Source organism: Notamacropus eugenii, chromosome 4, assembly GCF_028372415.1.
Source record: "Notamacropus eugenii isolate mMacEug1 chromosome 4, mMacEug1.pri_v2, whole genome shotgun sequence".
NCBI lineage: Eukaryota > Metazoa > Chordata > Mammalia > Diprotodontia > Macropodidae > Notamacropus > Notamacropus eugenii.
In genome coordinates this window covers 303782324-303807585 of record NC_092875.1, presented here as the reverse complement: position 1 = coordinate 303807585, position 25262 = coordinate 303782324, and the positions used below count along the sequence as shown (strand labels likewise).

The window sequence follows — 25262 nt, the reverse complement described above, 5'->3', positions numbered from 1 at the left end:
CAATCCTGAACTAAGGTGTTGGCCATAGAGAAAGAGTTAGATAGGAGATACATTGTAGAGAGAATACTATTTGAATATGGGGAATGAGAAAAAATTGAGAGTCCAAAGTTGGGAACCTGTGTGGCAGGAAGGATGGTGGTACACTTGACAGAAATAGGAAGAAAGCTATGTTGAGGGGAAGGGGAGAACTGGGCAGGAAGGAAAGAAGATAATCAATTCTGTTTAGGACATGCTGAGTTTGAGATATCCACGGAACATCCACTGGGAAAAGACCAACAGGCATTTGATGATGCCAGAGCAGAACTCAGAAGAAAGAATGGGGCTGGACATATAGATATAAGAATCATCTGCATAGGAAAAGATTATCGAACCCATAGAAACTAATGCAGTCACTAAGAGAGAATGTAGAAAGAGCAGAAAAAAGGGCACAGAACACCTACAGCTAGGGGGCAAGATGTGAGTGATGTTCAAGCAAAGACAACTGAGAAGTGGTCAGACAGGTAGAGGTACAAAGAAAGCCATGTCACAAACACTAGAATAGAGAAGCACCCATGAGGAGAGAGGTGATCAATGGTATCAACAGCTGCAGAGAGGTAGAGAATATGAAAGATGGGGAAAGGGTCACTGGATTTGGCAATTACATCACTAGTAATTTTGAAGGGAATATTTCAGTTTAGGCAACTGAGGGCACAGTAGATAGAGCCCCGGGCCTGGAGTCAGGATGACCTGGGTTCAAATTCAACCTCAGACACCACTGGCTGCATAACTTTGGGTGAGTTATTTAACTTCTGTCTGCCTCAGTTTCCTCAACTATAAAGGATAATTATAATAGCAGCAGCAGCACCTGTCTGCTGGGGTGGTTGTGAGTCTCAAACGAGATAGCATTTGTCATAAGCCTGCCATATAAAGGGTGATACAGAAGGATTCATTCTCTCTTCCCCACATCAGTGATGACTTTGGAAGACAAATTGCAAGGAGTTGAGAACTGAGAGGAAAAGAAGTGGAGTCATCAAGTGTAGATGGTGCTTTCTATGAATTTGACTAAAGTGGAGAAGAAAGATAATGAATGACACCTTGAGGGGATGGTAGGGTCTAGCAAGGTGTTGTTTTTAAAGATGGAGAAGACTTGGGCATGTGCCTGGACAGCAAGCAAAGAGCAGAGATTGAGAGATTGAAGATTAGAGAAGGCAGAAGAATGTGGGGGCAGAGGATATAAAAGAGAATGAGATGAAGGGTAGAAGCAGAGGGGTTGGTCTAAGCAAGGAGAAGAGCTAAAGGAGAAGAGGATGGCGGGGGGAAATGGGGGGGGTGATATCAAGGGATTTTGAGTTGTGTGTGTGTGTCCATCGTTGCCAAAGAAGACCATGACATCAGAGAAATGATGACATGACTTGCGTTTCACTTTGTTTTGAGTGAGGGAGGGCTGTGCATGTCACCAGCCTCACTTCCCCTCCACAGCCATCTGAATCCAGGGACCAGATATTCATCAGGATGCCTGGAGATGACCCAGAATGAGGGAATTGGGGTTAAGTGACTTGCCCAAGGTCACACAGTTAGTGAGTATCAAGTGCCTGAGGTGAGATTTGAACTCAGGTCCTCCTGACTCCTGCACTGGTGCTCTATCTGCTGCACCACCTAGCTGCCCCTTTTGAGTTGTAGAAAAGGAGAGAAAAGAGGTGACAACAAATGGCCTCTATTTTCTCAGTAAAGTATAAGAAAATGATAGTGTTGGAGGCTTACAGAAAAAAAGAGCTTTTTAAACATCCCCTGTGGTAGAGGTAAAAGTCAATTAGGAAAGATGAAAAGGACTGCCTTAAGGCAATAAGGAGTCAGTGGAAATTACATTATATGAATTGGTAGTGGACTTTCAAAATAGTTCCAGAGCATGAGTAGGAGCAAAAGAAATTGATGGTAAGTGAATTTAGGGTTAGGGTTTGGCAAGGGATAAGTGGTAATACAGCATAAGGGGGACAGAATTTGGAGAATTAGAAAAGATACCAAGTTAAACTGGTGACCTATATAGTTGTTGTCCTTCATTTTCGAGGACCAAAATGACATCACCATGATAAAGTGAACTTTCAGTGTGTCCGTCTGTGGCTGATCAGACCAATATGAGCTCAGAATGCTCTACCATAGGTTGGGCACAAATAGTCCATGTGAATATTTGGGGTGGATACTTCAAATTCGCATATCCTATGTTTACTTCGTGCTGTCTCAACTCTACTTTATTCATAGAGCACAGCACCCTTTCTGATGTGGGCTCGCCATGCTGAGTGCTCCTGTGCCAGTGTCTCCCATGTTGCACAGTCAAATCCAAAGTTCTTGAGAAAGACCTTGAGAGTGCCCTTGTATCACTTCTTCTGACCATCATGTAGTCTCCTGGCCCCTTTGAGTTCTCCATAAAATAGTATTTTTGGCAAATGTACATTTTGCATTTGAACAACATAGCCAGTCCATCGGAATTGCCCTCTCTGAAGCATAGTTTGAATGTTTGGCAGTTCAGCTCGAGCAAGGACTTCAGTGTCTACTGCTTTATCCTGACAGTTGATCCTCGGAGACTTCCTAAGACAGTTCAAATGGAAGCGATTCAGTTTCTTGGCATGGTGCTGGTAGACTGTCCATGTTTCACAGGCATACAACAATGAGGTCAGCACAATGGCTCTCTAGACCTTCAGTTGAGTAGTCAGTCTAATACCTCTTCTCTCCCAAACTTTTCTTTGGAGCCTCCCAAACACTGAGCTAGCTCTGGCAATGCATGCCTCAATCTCATTGTCAATGTGTACATCTGTGGAAAGTACACTACCAAGGTAAATGAACTTATCCACAGCGTTCAAAACTTCTCCATTTGTTGTAACTGATGGTTTCACATATGGATGGTGTGGTGGTGGCTGGTGGAGCACCTGTGTTTTCTTGGTGTTAGTTATTAGGCCAAAACTAGCACAGGCAGTGGAGAATTGATCCATACTTTGTTGCATCTCAGCTTCAGAAGCTGCATTGAGTGCACAATCATCAGCAAACAGAAAATCATGCACCAACACTCCCTCCACTTTGGTCTTGGCTTGTAGCCTTTTCAAACTGAAGAATTTACCATCTATACAATAGTTGATCTTGATGCCTTGTTCATCCTCATTGAAATCATTTGACAACATGGATGAAAACACCATGCTAAAAAGCATGGGAGCAAGCACATAGCCCTGTTTCACTTCACTGGTGACTGGGAAGGCAGGAGAGCATTGTCCACTATCTAGAACCCGGGCAAACATGCCATCATGAAATTGACATACAATACTGAAGAACTTCTCTGGGCAATCAAATTTTGACATAATTTTCCATAAGCCCTCACAACTAACAGTGTCAAAGGCCTTGGTCAGATCTATAAACATTGTGTACAGACCTCTGTTCTGCTCCTGGCATTTCTGCTGGGGTTGTCAGGCAGCAAACACCATATTGATTGTCCCTTGGCCCTTTCTGAAACCTCACTGGCTCTCAGGTAGATGACCATCTTCCAGGTGAAGGATCTAGCATAAATTTTGCCAGCAATGACTAAGAGAGAGACCCTCCCTGTGATTGTCACAGGACAATCTATTCCCTTTACCTTTATAGAGATAGACAATGGAGGCATCCTTGAACTCCTGGGGGATAATTTCCTCTTGCCATGTAATCTAGAAAATTTCAGTCAGCTTTTGTATCAGCAATGGTCCCCCTATCTTGTACATCTCAGCTGGAATAGAATCAGTACCAAGTGCTTTGTCACATGAAAGGAGTCTAATGGCCCTCAAAACCTCTTAGTGTAAGGACTGGGAAGGAAGGAAAGGGAGGCCAAATCAGAGTATTGGCCTAGAAGGGCACTAAGGGATGAAAGGACTGTCCAAGTAAGGACAAAGAACAGGTTTAGGAGGAGTGAAACATAGGCAGAGAGGGAATGTTAGGAGGTTGTGATCAGACAGAAATATTTCAGAGCTCTTGATAATGGAAGTATAATACTTTTGACTGAGGGTGGGATGGCTTCTGTGTATTGCTGAAGTATTGCACTTGTAATGTGCTTTAAAGTCTGGGAAATGGAGGAACCAGGAAGGGGAACTAAGGCTATGCTATATCTTATTGTCATCACCCAGGAGAACCTGGCTGCTAGGAGTACAAATGAGAAATTTGAGGGAAATGAGCACTGTATCTCGGACTTGGGGATGGCAAAAGAAGAAAGCCAAGGACATTCTGATATGTACCCCAAATTTTAGGAGAACAGATTTCAAAAGGTTCCATGAAAGGAGAGGTAGGATCCAGTGGTCTTAAATCCTATAAGGAAAGTTAGCTTAGGCAGGATGGAAAGCCATCAAGGATAAAATGTAGAAGAAAGGGAGAAATAATTGCAGGGAGGACAGGGAAAAAAGGTAGTTGTCTATTTGTCTTAAACTACCTGTTGTTGATACTCAGGGAAATTATCAACCACCTACAATTTGAAAAGGCACATGTAGATGATGGAAACAAGGTCAGGCAAAGAGAACCAATGTAAGAGCATGGCATAGTCTGATAAGAATAGTATCAGGAGTGCTAAAGCTCTCAGTGAACTCAGGTTACCAATGAAAGCTAAGGGAAAACCAAAGAAGGCTTTTAGTGCTCTCACAAAAAAGAGAGCTCAGATGATTGGGGTGAACAAGATGGCAGTAACGATGGTGAGAGAAGTAGAGCTGCTCAACCAATACTTTGCTTTTGTTTTTCTGTCAAACAAAATGACCTTTGGACTGGAACAGGCACAATGAAAATAAGCAAAAACAAGTCAGTAAAGATTAGGAGGAAGTCAGAAAGAGAGCACCTAGTCATCCTTTATGAGTTCAAGTCACAGAACCACAGATACAGAACAAAAGAGTAGGAAGGGATCTTAAGAGAACATGTAGAGCAACCGATAGTTCATGTCACCAGATCCAGAAGAATGACGCTCTAGGATTCTGAAAGAACTGGCATATATCTTTCCCAAGCCACTATGAGGGGTTTTTGACAGATTATGGAGAATAAGAGAAGTGATGAGGGATTTGAGAAGGGCATGAATAGTCCCAAATTTCAAAAGAGGGAAAGAAATGCAATCCACACACTGTAGGTCAGTGAGTTTGAGTTTATTCTCTGGAAAAATTCTAGACCAAATTATTAGAGGGATGGTTAGTGAATTTCTAGAAGTAGAAGTAATAATCTCAAAGATTCAATGTGTCTTTATACAAAACAAAAAAAAAGGCCATGCTAGGTTTGGGATTTGTTTTTTTGTGTGTTGTGTTTTGTGTGTGTGTATGTGTGTGTGTGTGTATGTGTGTGGTGGCAAAAAATTAGAAATTCTCCATCAAGAGGGGAATGGGTGAACATGTTGTGATATATGAGGGTGATGGAATAATATTGTGCATAAGAAATGATGAGCAGGATGTTTTCAGAAAAATTTGGGAAGACTTATATGAACTGATGCAAATTGAATTGAGCAGAACTAGGAGAACATTGTACATAATAAAAGCAATATTGTAAGATAAAGAACTTTGAATGACTTAACTATTCCCAGAAATACAATGATACAAGAAAATTCTGAAGGACTTATGATGAAAAATGCTATCCTCCTCCACCATGTTTCTCCCCTGCTCAAAAACTTTCTTTGTGGTCTATAACATAAAGTGTGGTCAACTCCTCTGGACTTCCGAGGCCCTCCAGAATCTGATTCCAACTTCCAGTCCTATCTCATATCCCTCCGTTTCACACACTCACAAATAACTGTTTCCTCTTCTTACCCTTACTCCCTTCTACTTCAGGGCATCACAAAGGTCATTCGCAAACCTGGAACATGTGGCTTCCACATCTTGTCAGGTTGCAATCCATTTTTCCCATTAAGGTTCAGCTTAAGCACCATCTCCCTGAAGCTTCCCCCTCCCCCACTCCCACCCCTAGTTCAAGGTGTTTTCATAGTTTTTATGCCATTTTGTCTCATCTTGTCCTTACATTCTAGCTTTTATTATACTTATATATGGATATGGAGTTATAGCTTTGTAGGAGCAGAGAGCACAAACTATGGTGCTTGTCATTATTTCATTCCCAGTTATTAGCATAGCACCTTACAAGTGGTAGGTGTCTAATTATTGCTGTCAAATTGAATTCATCTGCTGAAGTCACAAAACACTGTAATCACAGCTGTCATTTGTCGCTTTTTGGTTTACAAAGTGCTTTAGCTAAATTATCTTATTGTATCCTCAAAACAATTCTGTTACAACAACTATATTATTCCCTATTTTACAAATGAGGAAATTGAGACTCCAAGAGGTTAAGTGACTTGCCAAGGGTCACCAGGGGCAGGATGTGAACCCAGTTCCTCCTGATTCCAAACTCTGTGCTTTATCCACCATACTACACTGGGCAGTAAATCACCTCTCTGGGTCTTAATTTTCTTACATATGAAAGCATAGAATTGTAGTAACTAGATGACCACTAAGCTTTCTTTCAGATCTAAAACTCTAGGAGTATAAATAGATGGATGAAAGTAGCATTGAAAGGTTTTCCAAGCCCCCATATTTTTATGATTTTCTGATGAGTTCAAACTGATCTCATCTAATACAAAGACTTACTAAATAAGTTTTAGGTAAAAAATTTAAAATGCTTAAGGAAACAAAATTTTAGTAGCACTCACTAGCATTTTGAAAGGTTCTGTTTACCTACGCGTAATTAATGTGCTATCATACAACAATGACAAAGACAATAATGTGAGGACAAACAATTTTGAAAGACTTATGAGCCCTCACCAATGCAATGACCAAAAGACATTCAGAGGAGCAATGCCCAAGCCCCCATTTCTAACAGAGATGCCAGAATGCAGGAGATGTCTTGTTTGAGTATTCTTATTTGTTACAAAGGGTTTTGTTTTTCTTTCTTTTTTTTTTTTTTTAAGGAAGGGCATGGGACAGAAAATAACTTTTTGTTAATTAAAAAAAGATTTTAAAAATTTAAGCAGCTAGTATACTAATAATATACTGCTTGACTATTTATTAAATAAGTGTCCTAAGAACTTCTCTGAATACCTTGCTAGTCTACCTGAGTTACTGTATATTCTATCAATTATTCAGTCAACAAGCATTATTAAATATCTGCAACATCGACACTGTACTAGGCTCTGGAGATGCAAAAACAAAATTGAAAGATTCCCTGACTTTAAGGAATTTACATTGTGTCAGGGGAGATAAAATAAAGAGAAGCAGAAGAGTTACCTTAGTAGATAAGGCATGGGACTTACAGTAAAAAAAAGACCTGAGTTTAAATCCTACTTCAGATTTTTAGTAGCTGTGTGAGTTGGACAAGTCACTTAGGATTTTCTGGGTCTCATTTTCCTTATCTGTCAAATGGACTTGATGACCTCTAAGGTTCTTAAGAGTTCTTATGATCTATCCCTTGGCCTCTACTGTAGACAAGGGAAATGGTAATGACAGAAATTTCTCATTATTAGGACTGCTCTCACAGCCATTGCCAGAGTGACCATATCTGGGATTCCCTGTATTTATGAAATATATAGAAGAAGTAAATTTTTTAAAAACTACTCTTCAAAGTAGTCAACTTTTGAAAAATATTCTATGATGCACCTGCAAAAATTTCCTTCAGGAAATTAGTGAGCTTTTATTATATTTCAAGTGTCCCAAAAGTCTTAGTGCAGTTTTAAACTTTAGTAGCTTACATTGCTTAACAACTTAAATAGATTTAATTTCTGGGACACTGATGCATTGCTGGTGGACTTGTGAACCCATCCAACCATTCTACAGAACAATTTGGAACTATGCCCAAACGGCTATAAAATTGTGCATACCCTTTGATCCATCAATACCACTGCTAAGTCTGTGTCCCGAAGACATTAAAAAAGGGGGGGCCGGGGATGGAAGAAGAGCCTATTTATACAAAAATATTAAGAACAACTCTTTTTGTGGTAGCTAAGAACTGGAAATCTAGAGGATGCCCATCAATTAGGGAATGGCTAAACAAGCTATGGTATATGATTGTGATGAAATACCATTGTGCTAGAAGAAATGGCAGGCAGGATGACTTCAGAAAAACCTGGAAAGTCTTACATGAACTAAGGCAAAGGAAAGGGAGCCAAATCAGGAGAACATTACACGCAGCAGCAGCAATGTTGTTCAACGAAGAAATGTGAATGATTTAGCTATTCACAGCAATACAACGACCCAAGACAATCCCAAAGGACTCATGGTGAAGCATGCTATCTGCCTCCAGAGAAAGAACTGTTACTCTCTGAATACAGACTGAAGCATGCTATTTTTCACTTTCTTTCTTTCATTCTTTTTTTACATTAGAATCTTCTTGTAGAAAAGGACTAATATGGAAATGTTTTACATTATTGCACATCGGATTACTTATACTGTCTCAGGGAGGGAGGACAGGAGGAAAGGAAGGAGGGATCGAATCCGAAACTCAAAACTTTTGTAAAATATTTAAAAATTGTTTTAACATGTAATTGGGGGAAGTAAAATATTATAAACATATATAATTAGTTTCTTTCCTTTCTGCTACATAGTACAGCAGGACATAATAGAAAAAATACCAGACTTAGAGGCAAAAGACCTGTGTTTGAATCTTGACTTCATCACTGATTGTATAATCCTGGACAAATAAATTAACTGCTCTGAGTCTCAATTTTCTCATCTGTAAAATGGAGATAATTCCTACCTCACAGGATTGTCCTGAGAAGAATTCTTTGTACAATAATAATAGCTAGCACTTATCTAGTGTTTTAAGATTTGTAAACTGCTTTACACATATTATCTCATTTGATCCTCACAACAACGCTGGGAGGTATGTGCGATTATTATCCCCATTTCACAGATAAGGAAGTGGAAGCTGAGTTTATATGACTCTCTCTCTCTCTCTCTCTCTCTCTCTCTCTCTCTCTCTCTCTCTCTCTCTCTCTCTCTCTCTCTCTCTGTGATTTAACTGGTGTAGGGATTTCCCAGTGAGGAACTCCCTTAACTTATGCAAATCAGACCTTTCAGGACAATGTAGAGAATTGCCTGGGGCACTGTGAGGTTCAGTAACTTGTTCAGGGTCATGTAGCCAAAATGAGTCTCATTTGGAACTTGAACCCAGGTCTTCCTGTCTCAGGGCAACTCTCATCCATTGCTCTCCTTTGCCTTACTGTTTATATTATTGTTCAGATATCAACCTCTACTATCCTACCATCATGTAATCTCCATCTTGCCTTCATCCTCTCATTTCCCCCTCTTTTGAATATGTTGACTTTCCTCTTCAGTTTATAAAGGGAGTAGTACTGCCCTCCCCTCTCTGTTTCCCATTGTACTATATTCCTTCCCACAATTGCACCTCCTTTCCACTCAACTCTCTCCTTCCTTCAAGAAACCAAGGGTACCATGTAACTCAGCACAGTCCTCACATCCAAAGGGCTCACTGTCCAGCCCAGCCTTGGCCTTCCTCCTTACCGGTAACTTCCATTTAATTGCAGCCATGTGTCAAACTAGGCAATAGACACTGCCTGTGGTGAGTGAGCTAGGGTAGCAGCTAAGGAAAATCATGCTCCAGTCTCCAGGGAGGGTGCTCTTCATTCTCAGGGAATCATTTGGGCTCTCTTTTTTGTCTCTCAAAACTGTTTTAGAGAATGGTACCCTTAACCAAATGACTGTTGTCTTCGGGAGTGATAAGATGAGTGGGTATGAATCCCACCTCTATCATTCCATACTTGTGCAAACTTGAGCAATTCATATAGTATCCCTGGGGCTCAGTTCTCTCATCTGTAAAATGAAAGAATTGGACTACAAGGTACCTTCCAATTCTCACACTTACAGACTCTGTATGAATCATGTGCAGGATTCTTTCATTGCCATTATCCTTGTAATGGTGAAAAATAACAGCTGCTATTTTCTACATTCATATTACTTACTATCTGCAGCTTGTATGTGTGGGTGTATGCGTGTACATCACCTAGACTGCACAATGGATAGAACATGAAGCCTGGCCTCAGGAACACAAGAACTCAAATTTGGCCTCAGACACATATTAGCTGTGTGACCCTGGGCAAGTCACTTAACCTTGTTTGCCTCAGTTTCCTCATCTGTAAAATGAGCTGGAGAAGGAAATGGCAAACTACTCCAGTCTCTTTTTGGAGACAACCCCAAATGGGGTAGCAAAGAGTTCAACAGGAATGAACAACCACAAATGTGTGTATATGTCACCCTTTAACGTTTCAAAGCACTTTCAAACACAACCTCTCATTTGTTGTGACAACAGCCCCGGGAGTTGACAGTGTCAACCAACAGAAGTGTTCTCTCCTTTTTACAGAGGTGGAAACTGAGGCTCACAGATCCAATGATTTGCTCAAGGTCAATTCACCAGTAAGTGATGGAGCCAGATCTGAACCCCACTTCTAATTCCAGGTCCATCTTCACTATTACCAAAATGCTCCTAAAAGCCTTTAAAATGAACAAGTCTCTAAAAGAAGTCCAGGACCCAAACGACCTGCCCGCTATTCTGGCGAGGCTGTGTGTATCTTTTTGTCTTGGTCTGCCCTCTCCCTGTGTCCCACCCACGAGGCTCCCAGTTAGTTCCTCCAGGCAGAGATTGTGTCTTATCTTGGGGCCAGCCTTCAGCACCGAGATTGGGTCTTCTCTTGGTCCGGGCCCTCCCCACCAGCTGCTAATTCCCCAGTGTGGTCCAGTTCCCGGGGCTGCAGAGGTGGATCCCGACAGCAGGGACTCGAAAGCAGCCGCGGGACTGACGGTTGGGTTTTTGTTTGACAAGGACGCTTCTGTTTTCTGCAGCTTCCCATAGTGGGGCGGGCGAGGGCTGCCAGTGCCTCTGCCGCCGCTGCCGCTGCTGCCCACAGCCCAGCTGGCCCAGATCCTCCCTCTGGAAGGAAGGGCCCGCTGCTGTCCTGGCCGCTGCCCTGCGCTGTCGGGCCGCTCCCCAGCCCGGTTCTTGAGCCTCCCTTCTACAAACAGGAAATAACACTGGCAAACCAACAGCTTGTGGGAGCAAGAAAACCGCCCTAAGCTTCTTCACCGAGTTAAAGAGCTTTCTATTTTCTCCTTGTGGGTTCTTCAGCTAGCCAGGCTGGCTGGATAAGCAAGTCCGCCAGTGAATGCCTCCTTTTTCTAAGTTAAAAGTAAATAAAACATCCCACGAGGCTGTCTCCAGTTCTTTAATAGAACCATTTCTGTTGATTACCCACACTGGTATCCAACAGGACTGCAGTTGGTTGTTAACATCTGGGGAGGAGGAGACCCTGGAGGAGAGGTGTTAATTTAGTTAAAGGCTTTCTTCGATGAATCTCATTTTGGCAGGAGGAAATCAAGAGAAGCTACCTAATACCATTCCATCCACAAGCTTTTGTAAGTTACTTCCCCCCCCCCCCTCCTTCCCCCTTAATTAATTTTGCAATCCCTTTCACTGTCCCCAAAGGATTAGGCCAGAGTAGACAGAAAAACTAATAGAGGAAAAGACTAGCTCATCTTGAAATGACATGTTTCTCTTGCCCCTATTTTAAAGTACGTTTTGTTGTCCCCACATCTTCTGTCCCCATGACATCCCTGCTACTCGAAGCTAAAGACACATTTCAGTCTTGCTCATTTGTAGCTTTCCTTTAAATTTTGCTTCCAAACAAGTTAGCTTACCAGGTGAGTTGGCAAATTAATAAGGCTTCTTCCATCACAGGCGGTCTCACACAAGCCAAGGTTAAAATGCTTCCAGGTCTACTTTTCTAAGTTGGTTGAGATACTTTAAAAATTGTGGATCAGTAGTGCTTCTTGAAATAAGAGAGCAATACATACCATGCTGACAATAAGGGAAGTTACAACAGCATAACAGCAGCTAAACAATCTTAATTGCAATTGACTGCAATGAATGATCTTAGTTCCAGACAACATCAAATGAAACCTACATCTTACTCCATGGGGAGGTGAGGGGCTACCAGTTGAGAATGTAGCATATGCTATCACTGGTTGTTTTGGTCAATTAGGCTTAACTGTTCTTGTTGGGGTTTTTTTTTCCCTTTATTAGAAGGAAGGTTTCAGTGCAGTATGTGGGAAGGAGAGATCAGGAAGAGACTAATATAAAAAAGATATATACATTTTTGTAACTGGGGAGAAAAGGAAAATACTGTCAAATGAAATGGGATCAACTAATAGAGAATAAAGGAAAGGTTCATTTTATTTCTAAGAAAAATGTGTATTTGGAGGGAATAGCAAGTTGTGTGTGGCAGATTTGCAGTTTCATGTGCAATCATCTTTTTTATTGTACTGTATTATGGAAATGCTTGTTTTGTTCCATGAATTGAAAATAAAATAAATTATAAAAATAAAAAGGCAAAGACAAAAAGCAGAGTAAGTATACATATTGGGCACAAATAAGGAAGCTACATTGAGGAATGGGTTAGGTAACACATCAGCCTGGCATCTGTTCACTTTTAGAAACATGACTATGCTCTTATGCTAAGAAGTTCAGGCACCAAAAATCTCCTTTAAAGGTAACTGATTCCATGGGGGGTGGGGGAGAGTAGGTAGGAGGACTATAGTCTCCTGGCAATATTTTTCCATTGTAACACTGTGTGGATAACCTCCTTGTCAGAATATTGCAGAAGGAATTTCTATTCAGTATAGGCTGGGCTAGAGGGTCTCTGAGTTCTCTTTCGATTTGGATTGTGTGATTATGAAAGACAGCTGCCATTAGGGTCACTGTCTTGGACCAGGAAAAAAAAAGCAGGAGAATGGCTTTCCTGTCAGTCTGTGGGGCTCAAGTCAGAATGCTGGAGCTTAATAACACTAGACTTGTGAGAAAATTTCATAAGACTTCATCTCTCTTCTCTTCATGTGTTAAAAAAAAGAAAAACTCAATGATATTTGTCTCCAAAAAACATGGTGCTTTTACCCTTCAATTATAAAAAGCATTACAGCCGTTCTCCATGTTATTGGTACCCCAAGTCCTGATACTTAGATTTACCCAAGTGACTGCCCTCCACAAGAACTTGTAAGCCCAGGGTTGCCATAGCTGTTGATCCAAGCAGATGGGAAGAATTAATGGATTCTCAATTCAGGGGTCACAACTGCAGGTGTCATTGGGATATTCAGGGCAGCTGTCTGGAGACCTAGACAAAGACCATAAAACAGAGAAAAGCAGTCAATCCTTTGGGGTCACCTTCAGGGGTCAGACAAACCAAAATGAATTTAAGCTGCTAAAGAGTTTCCGTAAGCAGTACAACCAAATTTGCTGGTTGGTATTAAGGTGTAAAGTAGAAATAGACTTCTCCCTATGTAAGTTTCATCCTGATAGAGAAAACCTTTCACTTTTTTTCTAATCATTCTCCACCCAGATCTTGGTCACCCAGTAGCAAGCTTGGATGATCACCTCCTATAAGATACCCTTAGCTAGTTTTTAATATCTACTTTTCAAGGAAGGAACAGGTGTTGTCACTTTATTAAACAAAAGAAGGTTTTCCTTTGATAATAACAAAGAAAGAAAATCCTCACCCCACCCCCCAAGAGAACATAAAAGGAAAAATGGTACTGGAATGAAAGGCTAGCAATTACAGTGATTTTTTTTTTAGATGAAACATTTTGACTTTATCCCTTGAGGAAATTAGTTCAAACCCTGAATCAAACTGTTTAATTGCCCAGCCAACAGATGCTGGTCCACGCTTCTCAGCCAACATCATTTATAAGGAGAAAAAACAGAGAACAAGGCTAATAGATCAACAGAAATAGATCAATAAATAGATATTGTCCCTGATGAATATGTCATACTAAAAGGAATAGCTGAAGCAAATCATGCTAAGATGAGGGAGAAGGGCAGAGCTTCACTCTTTGGCATTTCTAGAAACCACCAGAATCCCAGAAGGGAGCAGGCAGAGAGGGTTAAGCGCCTGACCTGCCGACCCACCATCCACCAATTAAGAGCAGGATTCCAAGCATCACCTAAGAACACATATTTTCAAGCTAAAAAAGCTTCTATGTTTACTAAAAGCTTTTTTCTATCAATATATTTTGAATCAGTGTAAGGCTTAAGTAAGTACAGAATCGCATGTCATCTCCCCCTTTAGAATGTGAGTTCACTAAGGACAAATTCTATGTTTTTTTCTTCTTCTTTGTATCCCCAGTATTTAGCACAGTGCCTGGCACATAGTAAGTGCTTAAGAAATGTTTACTGAACTGATTTAAAGTAAAATAAGGAAGATAGTCCCACAAAGGGCCCTTGCTGTTGCGACTCATCCTTTATTATACACTCCTCTCTCTTCCTTTTTTCCTTCTCACTTTTTCCATTTCAGTGTCTCTTTTTTCCCTTGCCCAGTGGGAAACATTTACTTGCTGATTTTGTGACTCTGCTGATTGGACTCCCCTTTTCTGGTCACTCTCATTTTGTCTGGTTCCTTTGCTGCTCTGAACACCCCAACCACAATTCCCATAGCCTGACTTCAAAACACCCTCCCAGAGAGTCCTCCAAACTAGCAGACCCCTGGGTCCTGCAAAAGAGGCCCTTGTCATCACTCTACCTGAAATCTAATCACTTTAACCAAAAGGCCAAGAAAGGAATACATGCTTTCAGAAATCAAAAAAACACCAAAGGAAATTAAAAACAGGTCAGGACAAATAAGGAAGAAATAAAGCTATGGAATATCATAGGATCATAGAAGGGACTTCCAAGATCATGTAATCCAACCCCCACATTTTATAGCTAAGAAAACTCAGGCCAGAGAGTTGAAGTAACATGCCTAAGGTCATAAAACCAACAAGCAGCAAAGCTGAAGTCCTATTATTATAGATTTCAAGTTGCAAGGGACGTTAGAAAACATCTAGCCTAAACCCCATATCTTCTTGATAAGAAGACTCAGGCTCAGAAGGGCAAAGCCACCTGTACAAGTTCACACAGCTACCAAGCAGCAGAGGCAGCATTCACACCCAGGCCTCTGGCTCCAAATCCCGTGCCTTTGCCATGATACAATACAGGAGAAATAAAATAGAAGGTAAGGACCGCAAAAAAAAAAAAGAAAGAAAAAAGCATAAAATTCAGCAGATGATGTGATATAATAGGTACTCAAAAGCAAAATATTAAGTTGCTGAACTGCCACTATAATAATGTTCTGTGGTAGGATCCTAGAGAAGTTAGTAGGTTAGTTGATTGTTCTTCATGCTAGAAGATGACCAAAACGACCTCACTATGTTGGGGACAAGGTACAGTGTGTCTGACTGATCAGACCAATATGAGCTCCAAAGGCTCTACCACAGGTTGGACACAAATAGTCCATGTGAACATTTGGGGTGAGGATTTATGTATCTTGTATTTCTTTTGAGCTATTACAATTTAGCCTAGCTCAATGAGCACGGTGCCTTCTTTGATGAGGGTACACCATGCTGGGGGTCCTGTGCCAGTGTCTCCCAAGTCTCACAATCAATGCCAAAGTTCTTCAGAGAGACCTTGAGAGTGTCCTTGTATCCCTTCTTCTGACCTTCATGTGAGTGTTTGTCTTGTGGGAGTTCTCCATAAAACAGTCTTTTAGGCAAACTCACTTTTGGCATTTAATAATTTGCCAGCCTAGCAAAGTTGAGTTTGAATGTTTGACAGTTTAGGTCAAGAAAGAATCTCGTTGTCCAGTACCTTATCTTGCCAGGTGATCTTCAGAATCTTCCTAAAACAATTCAAATAGAAGCCATTTGTATCTAATACCTCTTCTCTCCCATACTTGCCTTCAGAGCCTCCCAAACACTGAACTAGCTTGAACAATACATGGGTCAACTTTATTATCTATGTGTACATCCCAGGAAAATAACTGCCAAGGTAAGTGAACTTATCCGCAGCATTCAAAATTTCTCCATTTGCTACAACCCATGGTTCCATATTTGGATGGTGTGGTATGGCTGGTGGAGAATCTCCTGGATCCCCAGTTTCTCCATCTGTAAAATGGAGATAAAAAGACACTTTGCCTCAAAGGGTTATGTGAATTAACTCACTAAGAACTTACATGAACAAAGCTTACTGTATATCTATAATATATATTTTTTTAAACTAGAAGAGACCTTAAAGATAGAAACTGAAGCCCCAAGTCCCATAGCTAGTTAGTGGCAGAGCAAGGGATAATAATAGTTAACATTTTTCTAGCAGTTTAAAGGCAGCTGGCTTCAGGAACACCGGAGTTCAAATTTGGCCTCCAAGACTTATTAGCTGCATGACCCTGGGCAAGTCACTTAACCTTGTTTGCCTCTGTGTCTTCACCTGTAAAATGAGCACTAGAAGAAAGCGGCAAACCATTCCAACACCTTTGCCAAGGAAACACCAAGTGAGGTCACAGAGAGTTAGGCATGATTTATCAACTAAACAACTACAAACACTTTAAGGTGTACACTGCACCTTACAAATATCTCATTTTATCTTCATAATAACCTTGGGAGGGAGTGGCTCTTATTATCTCTGTTTTTAGAGATGAGGAAACTGAGGCAAATGGAAGTTAAGTGACTTGCCCAGAGTTATACAGCTGTTAAGAAGACTTGGTGTCCAGTCTTCCTGACTCCAGGTAAAGTATTCTTGTCATTGTACCTCTCCCCCATACGCTCAGGTACCTTGATTTCTCATCTAGTGAATTTTAAAAATAACAAATGGTTCCACATAAGATGGGCTTACCCTTCTGGAGCATCACTGATGACCACACATGAAAGTTTAAAATTAATTTTGCAAGGATACCTTTACAGGGGAACACTTGCAGCTCACATAAAATTATTAAGGTACTTTACATGGTTCTCTCAGGCTTGTTTGTAAGGCTTCTATCCAGGGACATGCAGGGGAAAATTGGTCCCTAACTCTCCAAGTCCTTTGCTCATCGGAAATATGAGCTCTCAAGGTCCTCACCTTAGAATGGTACCATTGGATACCAGTAGCAATTGAAACCCTCAAGGTTTGGGTACATTCTCCAACATTCCTTTCCTTCAGTATCGTGTGAAAGTGTCCCTGATATTAGTACTGCCAACTGTGGACATATGCAAAATTCCCTTTTATATAACTAGGCACTCACTCCTACTTTAACTCCTACCAAAAAATCTGTTACTCACAGAAGTGGCATAAATTTAAATATCAAAGATCTCCAAGAAAAACTTTGCAAAGGGGTTCACATTCAACTCACCACCTTAAGTGACTTCGTTATATGTGGGAGAGGCAGCTATGGAGGAAGGTGGGAGAAGGGTATTCTCCTTCTGGTGACTTCTTTTGTGGACTCACTGGATTTGGAATCAGAAAAAAAAAATCTGTACTCTCCTATTTACTATCTGTTGTTGTTTAGTCATTTTCAGTCACGTCCAACTCTTTCATGACCCATTTTGGGGATTTTCTTGGCAAAGATGCTGAAGTAGTTCTCCATTTCCTTTTCCAGCTCATTTTATAGAAGAGGACACTGAGATTAAATGACTTGCCCACACAGCTAATAACTGTCTGAGGTCAAATTTGAATTCAGAGACCCAGTGTTCTCTTGATTGAGTCACCTGGCTGCCCATACTAACTGTTATACTTGGTCAAATCACTTAACCCCTTTCAATTTCAATTTCTATATCCGTTACTGGAAGGATTGGATAAAATGATCTCTTAGGTCCCTTCTACCTCTATATCCCTTGAGTCTAGGAGTCCTGACTGGGACTATTTTCATGAACATTACTCTATAGCAAAGCCACATGTCCTGCAACAATTCACAGCATCACAGATTTGGAGCTAGAAGAGACTGCTGAGGTCACCTAGTCTATCCAAAGCATTCAGAGAGATCCTTCATCTTGTTGATGAGGGAAGTTACTTGCTCAAGATCACACACATAATAACTGGTAAAAACCAACCTGAGCACAGACCTTCTCACTAGAAATCCAGTAATCTAAGCTGTAAATGCCCTCTTCTCCATTCATTCTTGATGCTATCACCCTAGTGTGAGCCACCTTCACCACTCATCTAGACTATGATAATAGCCTTTTTACAGGACATCCCCTCTCTACATTCTACCCCCCCCCAAACTGTGTTTATACAGATAGCAAAATTATCTTCCTGATCTGATCAGGCCAGGCCTCTGCTCAAAAGTTTTCAAAGGTTCATGGCTGCCCATGAAATCAAATTCAAATTCTTTTACCTTGCATTCAAAATTCTATGTAACTGGACTGCCAATCAAGCTAGGGTACTTGTGTGTATCATGTGTAGAAGAAGATGACTCGTGATTGGCATCAAGAATGCAGAGCCAATGATGCTTACCTACTGTGTAAGGGGCTTCTAAGATGGTTCCAGAACTTCTTTGGAAGAGATGTGTGTGGTTGGTTCCGAGGCTCTTTGGGAAAGACTCACACACATGTAAGGAAAGCAAGCTGTTCAACATGTCCCCGATTTCCAGTTTGCTCCCCCAGAGACTGAATGGACATCCCGAGGAAGATTAGGCCCTCTCTTCTCCTTTTAGGAGAGATATTAGCTCTCTCCCAGCTGAAGTCTTGTTTGTTGTCTAGCATGTTAAGATCTGCAGAACTTTTCCAATTTCTGCTTGCTGTATACATGGATAAGTAAGTTTCTTCTCTACTTATTTGTGCTGCACTCTTGAATAACCAAAATCTGGTGAAAAAAAGTTAATTAAGCGGAACCATACATGAGAATAAAGTCCAAATGGATACATGATCTAGGTATAAAGGCTGATACTGTAAACAAATTAGGGGAACAAGGAATAGTGTACTTATCAGATTTATGGAGAATGGAAAAATTTATGACCAAACGAGATAGAGAGAAGTGCAAAATGGATAATTTTGATTACATTAAATTGAAAAGGTAAATTGAAAAGGTTTTGCACAAACAAACCCAATGCAACCAAGATTAGGAAGAAAACAGAAAACTGGGAAAGAATTTTTACAACTAGTGTCTGTGATAAAGGCCTCATTTCTAAAATATATAGAGAACTAAGTCAAATTTACAAGAATACAAGTCATTCCCCAATTGATAAATGATCAAAGGATATGAACAGGCTAAAGTTTCCAGAGGAAGAAATTAAAGCTATCTATAGTCATATGAAAAAATGCTCTAAATCACTATTGATTAGAGAAATGCAAATCAAAACAACTCTGAGGTACCACATCACACCTATCAGATTGGCTAACATGACAAAACAAGAAGATGATAGATGTTGGAGAAGATGTGGGAAAATTGGAACACTAATTCATTGTTGGTGGAGCTGTGAGCTAATCCAACCATTCTGGAGAGCAATTTGGAACTATGTCCAAACGGCTACAAAAATGTGCATACCCTTTGACCCAGCAATATTGCTTCTACTGTATTCCAAAGACATCATAAAACTGGGAAAGGGTCCCACATGTACAAAAATATTTATAGCAGCTCTCTTTGTGGTGGCCAAGAACTGGGAATTGAGGGGATACCTATCAATTGGGGAATGGCTGAACAAGTTGTGGTATATGAATGTAATGGAATACTATTGTGCTATGATGAATGATGAATAGGAAGACTTCAGAGAGGCCTGGAAAGACTTATATGAACTGATGCTGAGTGAAAGGAGCAGAGCCACGAGAATATTATACACAGTAACAACCACAGCATGGGAGGAATTTTTCTGGTAGACAGCCCTTCACAGCAACACAAGGACCTAAAACATTCCCAAAGGACTCTTGAGGCAAAATAACATCTACATCCAGAGGAAGGAAGTATGGAATTGGAACACAGAATGAAGCAAAATATTTTCTCTTGTGCTACGTTTTGTTTTGGTTTGTTTTGTCTCATAGTTTCCCCATTCATTTTAATTCCTCTATGCAACATGACTAATGTGAAAATGTGCTTAATAAGAATGTATGTATAGAAACCATATAAGATTGCATGCTGTCAGAGAGAGGGAGGAGGGAAGGAGTGGGGAGAGAGGGAGAGAAAAATCTAACACTTATGGAAGTGATTGTAGAAAACTGAAAACAAATAAATTCATTTTTTAAAAAAGTTAATTAAGCTTGCAAGTCTAAGCTACTCCTTCCTACATTGTACCCCTAGAACAGAAATATTTGAGGGGGAAGATTAATATAATTTTAGACTGAAACCCCTGTTGGAGACAGAAGAAAAGAGCATTGAGTTTTGAGGCACTCCTGGGGTATACCTGCCTCCTCCTACCCTCTCCCCAGTAAATGTGCTGAAGCTACAGGAACTACCTCTCCTCCTCCCTACAGAGTTGAGCTAGGCCTCAGATCATATCTATCCATGCCACTCACCAGCCTCATCTATACATTTAAGCAACCCATGTAGACATGCCTATTTTACATCTACATAATCTGGCACCACTATTCTTTCCAATCCTACCTGGCAGTGCTCCCCTCCATTCCCTCTGTATTCTAGTCAAACCAGATAACTCTCTGACCTCCCTCCCCTAAATAGGCACCGCCATAGGTTTGCTCAGCCTATTTCCTGGGTCGTCCTTTTTCACCTCTTGAATTGTTTTTATCTATTCTTCAAAACGCAGCATAAGTGCTACCTTTTCCATAAAGGCTTCCCTTGACCTCTGGTTAGTAACAGCCTTCCCCCTCAGACTACTTATAGCATTTCGCTCATTATCTAATGGACTAATTATGTAATATGGATTATAACTGTCAATATTAGTTCCCTGTCCCCCAGTTATTCTGTAAAACAGGGATTAGTTTTTCTAAAGCCTACATCTCATCTCTGATATCCAAAATATATAGGGAATTGATCAAATTACTTATAATATTGTATATTTTGTAATATTGCATTTCTACTTCCTGTCCCTTCTGAACTGTTTCCATGAATGACCCACTTGGATATAGTTTATTCCTCATTGCTCCCTTCTTTTTCTTACTCTTTACTCTTTCTTAATTTCTTAATTTTGACTCTTTCTCTGTTTGCTCAGTGGGAGGCATGTTATATGTGTGTGTATGTATGAATTATGAAAAAGAATAAGTTATTTCCCAATAGATAAGTGGTCAAAGTATAGGAACAGAGTTTTCCAAAGAAAATATGTAAGCTCTCAGTAGCAGTATGAAAGAATGTTCCAAATCACTGACAATCAGAGAAGGCAAATTAGAACAACTCTGAAGTTTCACTTCATACCCATTAGATTGGCAAAGATGAAAAAAAATTGTAAATATTAAAAGGGCTGTGGGAGGACAAGTATAATGATGCACTGTTAGAGCTACACATTAATTCAACCCTTTCTGAAAATAATTTGGAATTACACTAAAAAAAAGTTACCAGACTATCCATATAACCTTGTATATCTTTTGATCCACTGATTCCACCACTAAGCATGTAACCCCAAAGAAGTCAGAGCCAAAAGGAAAAGTCACAGACATACAAAAGTAAAAAAATTAAAATTAAAAAGTTGTGCATTCTAATTAGAAGGAAAGTGAGAAACAATTGAAGAAATTGTGGCAGATAAATATAGAATATTATACTCATTGTAAGAAATTATGAGTATGAAAAATTCAGAGAAACTTGGGAAGACTTATATGAACTGATGCACAGCAAAATAAACGTAACTAGCACAATTTACACAATAACCCCAATATTGTAAAGGAAAACAGCATTGAAAGATTTCAGAACCCTGATCAATTTGGTGTCCAGTCATGACCTCAGAGAACTGATGATGAAGCATGGTTCCCCTTTCTCACAAAAAGGTTCTGGGCTGGAGAGGCAAAAGATATACTTTTTCAGATGTGGTCAAAATGTTGGTTTTGTTGACAGTAATTATCTGTTATAAGAGAGGATTCTGTCTGAGGGTGGGGAGCAGGAAGTGACAGAGATGTGAAAAAACCCAACAATAAAACATCTTAAAAGAAAAATAATTGTCACTTCCAGTACCAAAAATGCTCTTCTGTATAAAGCAGGCACTTAGTAAGTATTTATTGCTGTTCCTTGCCTGGGGACTCCAGTTTCAAATTCAAGTTTTAGAAACAGTATTTCTGTTTATTCAGTCCCCAGTAGGAGAGGAGATCATATTCCGAGAAGAGTCACTTGTGAAATCCCCACTCTCACTACTTTGGGTTTTTCTGTCCACTTTCTAGTTCCACTTTCACATGGTATACCAACCTGTCTGAATTTTAGTGAAGAACTTGAAAACACCCTTAAATGTCTTTTAAGTTTTTAAGAAAAGGGACCAAGACTTGAACTCTGATTTCCTTGGCATAGGGAACTACTGGGAGAGAAAACTCCCTCTACCAAACTGTGACCCAGGCCAAGTCATTTAACCTGTTTGCCTCAGTTTCCTCAACTGTAAAATGGGGATAATAATAGTACCTGCATCACAGGGTTGTAGTGAAGATTAAATGAGATAATATTTGTAAAGCATAACTGCACAGTGCTTACTTAGTGCTGGTCCTTCCTCCCTTCTCTGAAACCTAAAGAATCCCAGCGCTGCCCATTAAAGGGTCACACTAGCTGGAGTAACAGAAGTAAAATGTGAATCCAGGTCTTCCTGACTTTAGGTCAGCTCTCTAGCTATGGAGAGAAACACTAAACATATTTTTGAAGACATCTTACTAAAATGTAAGTAAAATATCACTAAAAGGAAGTTGAGCTCTCAGTAATGGGAAAATCAATTAAGGTCCTGGAGAAGAGATCATGGGATATATATCTCCTCCTTCATGGCAGAGAAGGCAGAATATCATGGGCAAACAAGGTTTCACTATCAGAAATTTAGGTTTAATTGCTTTTGTTTTGTCAGGTAGGAAGGTTCGGTCTGGGATGGAGGTAGTTAGAAATGCCTGATTTCAAGATAAAAGCATCAATACAACATTTTTTTAAAAAAAGCAATCATGCTTTTTTGACATTCTTTTACACATATGGGATCAAAGCACATGGACATTGAATTAGAAATCTGAAACTTTTATGATCAAGGCAGTATAGTCTGACAAAGGGAACTTCCAGTCTAAAGAACTTGGGTTATAGTTATAAGCAAAAATAATTAATGCAATGCCCCTAATCTTCAGGGAAGACATGGTTATTTTAAACATATAATACAGTATTACTCATTGATTGTATAACACTTTCTCTCCCAGGACTTCAAAGCATTTAAGGACATGATCTAATATTCTCATCAAATAATTTGCATTAACAAAGAGAAAGGAAGGGAAGGAGGGAAGAAGGGAGGGAGGGAGGGAGAGAGAGAGAGAGACAGAGAGAGAGAGAGAGAGAGAGAGAGAAATACAACCATGTGATTTAGGTACTATTATCATCCCTATATGGAGAGGTCTGGTGTAGTGAAAAGAATACTAGACCTGAGTTCAAATCCCTCCTTTGGCACCCATTAACTCGACTATGGGCAAGTTATTTAACCTCTCTAAGCCTCAAAAGACTCTCTCAGACTTGTCTAAGTTCAGGTAGGGGGTAAGCTACATTGATGGAAGGAGTTCTCATATCAATGACATCATAGATCCTTTAATAGTATCCTCCTTTTGCAGGAAACAGGTACAACCCAGAAAAGACTTTCTGGAGATCACACTTTGGAGATACTCCATATCAAGTACACAAAAGGGAATGTGTTTTTCCCCTCTCTTTCCTATCCTCCCCCTCTCTCTCTCTCTTAACTGCTTCTGCCTACAAGTTCTATTCTGTTTTAATTTGCCTCATAAAATCAAGATGTTGGCACCCACCTAACCACTTTCCCCAGGTGCATTATTTCCTAATCCCTGGCAAACTCATTCAGGCTTCAGATGCAATGTCTCCCTCATGCTTTATCCAATAGAGTCCTTGCAATTATAATATATACTGATGCTCTGCATTCACCTTTCAAGTCCTTTTTTATAATAGTAATAAAGACATTTTATGTTATTCTTCAGAGATCAAAGCCCTTCCAAGTAACTCACTCAAGATTCTGGACAGGTAGAAGTAGATAGTCTGTGATAACCAGTGTTTTTTACTAGAAACTGGAGGATGAAAATATTAAACCAAAACTCTCATTTCCTGGTCCATTCTAGAGTCAATAGAATCCCGTTTCTCCAGACTTTCCTATAATGGTCTCATCTTAGAGAGAAGAAAATTCATGTGACAGGAGCACTGTAGGGAAGCTGGATGTTTGGAGTCAAGCTTTTGTTCTGATCCTGGCTAGGGCCAGAGTTGGAATCAACATTCTCAAGGGTAGAATAGATCCACTGAAAAAGAATGAAAGAAGGAACAGAAATATTCTCTTCCCTGCCCCCTGATTCCTTTCTCACTGGGGGTACCAGTGGGCTTGTTGATGTGTTTGAAGAACAGTTCTTAACTTTCTCATTTCATAGACCCCTGGTAAAAGAGCAGTATTTACAGCGGATGGATGGATGGATGGATAGATGAGTGAGTGGATATGTATATCTACTCAGTAGCCATATACAGTTACCACTTCCACATTGAGGGTGTTAGGGGCACCCCCCACCACTACCCTTGATCTGGAAAATCCACGTAAAATTTTTTGACCCTCCCTTTGTACCAAAGAAGAAGTCTGAATTTTTTTCTTTTTCTTATTATCTACGTGACCCTGGGCAAATCACTTAACCTTGTTTGCCTCAGTTTCCCCATCTGTAAAATAAGCTGGAGAAGGAAATGGCAAACCACTCCAGTATCTTTGCCAAGAGAACAAAACAAAAGGAGGTCATGAAGAGTCGGACATAACTGAAACAACTGACCACAACAACAAAGCAAAGGCATTTCCTAAACAGCAGAGTAAGAACAAGGGCTGTACAACATTCCATAAGCCTGGGATCCACTCTCCCACAACATCCATTGGAAGAGTGAACACAAATTTGGAATACAATAATAGTAAGACATACACAAAAAAGACACATGTGGCTAAAGCAACTCACAACTCTGGTACTGCAGGACTGTCTCCTGCTCTCCCGTGAGGTTCTCAAAAAGCTCCATTCTGGATGTGATATCTCTGCTGGGTTTCCAGAGTCTTCTTTTCTCTATAGCTCAACTCTGAACAGCAAGGACTCTGGCATATACAGAGAACTCTTTTCTTTCCTGCCAGAGGTCCGACTCCTGGAAGCTGCTTCTGGCCTAGTGACAACCTCTTTGTCTATCTATCTAACGTCTATCTAAAATATAAATCTGTGTTCTACAGCCACACCTCATACTTTCTCAAAGTGACTCCAACTTCTGGGAGGGTAACTATTGCTATCGGGTGGTATGGCCAGTGGGAGTGAGGAAGAAAGAAAATTCCCTCTTCCCTAAAAGAGGTAAAAAGCTGGGTTCTTCACTGACTGTTGTTTCCTGCCTCATTTATCTCTAATCTTGAACTTTCAGTCTCCTAACTTTCTCTAGAG

At 40.3% G+C, this 25262-nt stretch overlaps 1 long non-coding RNA gene across 1 annotated transcript; it reads right to left on the bottom strand.

The window, feature by feature from the left end:
• Positions 1–12159: 12159 nt before the first annotated feature.
• LOC140501385 (uncharacterized) lies at positions 12160–24994 on the bottom strand. The gene is made up of 2 exons (XR_011966165.1): positions 24801–24994; positions 12160–13111 (listed from the first exon to the last, which is right to left on the bottom strand). It is a non-coding gene; the product is annotated as an uncharacterized lncRNA (long non-coding RNA).
• Positions 24995–25262: the final 268 nt, after the last annotated feature.